Genomic DNA, 936 nt, shown 5'->3' with positions numbered 1-936 from the left:
AAACTAAAGTTGCTAACAAGAACATAGAACTTCAGTTGAATCAAGCAAAACAGCAAATATCTAAATAGATAACAGAGGAATGTCAAGCAGTTCAACTGAGGAGTGGAAAGACACTGAATAATACTGCTCAAAAGAGCAAAAAGCCAAATAAGGAACAATTGATAGAGGACAACCAAGCCACTATCCAAAATCCCTCTGAGGACAGTAAGAGCCCAGAGAGGAACACTTTTGGCGTTCAAACACCAGAAAAGGGGGGAAAGCTGGCGTTAAACGCCCATTCCCTGCCCAGTTCTGGCGTTCAAACGCCAGAAAAGGGGAAAAAGTTGGCGTTAAACGCCCATTTTCCACCCAATCCTGGCGTTCAGACGCCAAGGGAAGATCAGACACCTGAGAGTGCTGACAGTAATCCCTCTAACAAGGCTTCTTCAATCACTTCTGTAAGGAATAAACCTGCAGCATCTAAGGTTGAAGACTATAAAGCCAAGATGCCTTATCCTCAAAAACTCCGCCAAGCGGAACAGGATAAGCAATTTGCCCGCTTTAACTCCGCCAAGCGGAATAGGATAAGCAATTTGCTCGCTTTGTAGACTATCTCAGGACTCTTGAAATAAAGATTCCGTTTGCAGAGGCACTTGAGCAAATACCTTCTTATGCTAAGTTCATGAAAGAGATCTTAAGTCATAAGAAGGATTGGAGAGTAACTGAAAAAGTATTTCTCACTGAAGAATGCAGTGCTGTCATTCTGAAAAGCTTACCAGAAAAGCTTCATGATCCAGGAAGCTTTATGATACCATGCAAATTAAAAGGTGCTTGCACCAAGACCGCCCTATGTGATCTTGGAGCAAGCATCAATCTAATACCTGCATCCACTATCAGAAAGCTTGGGTTGACTGGAGAAGTCAAACCAACCCGGATATGCCTCCAACTTGCTGATGG

Source organism: Arachis duranensis, chromosome 9 (genome assembly GCF_000817695.3).
Source record: "Arachis duranensis cultivar V14167 chromosome 9, aradu.V14167.gnm2.J7QH, whole genome shotgun sequence".
In the NCBI taxonomy this organism is placed as follows: domain Eukaryota; kingdom Viridiplantae; phylum Streptophyta; class Magnoliopsida; order Fabales; family Fabaceae; genus Arachis; species Arachis duranensis.
The sequence above is the reverse complement of the archived record's forward strand: the minus strand, read 5'-3'. Positions refer to the sequence as shown.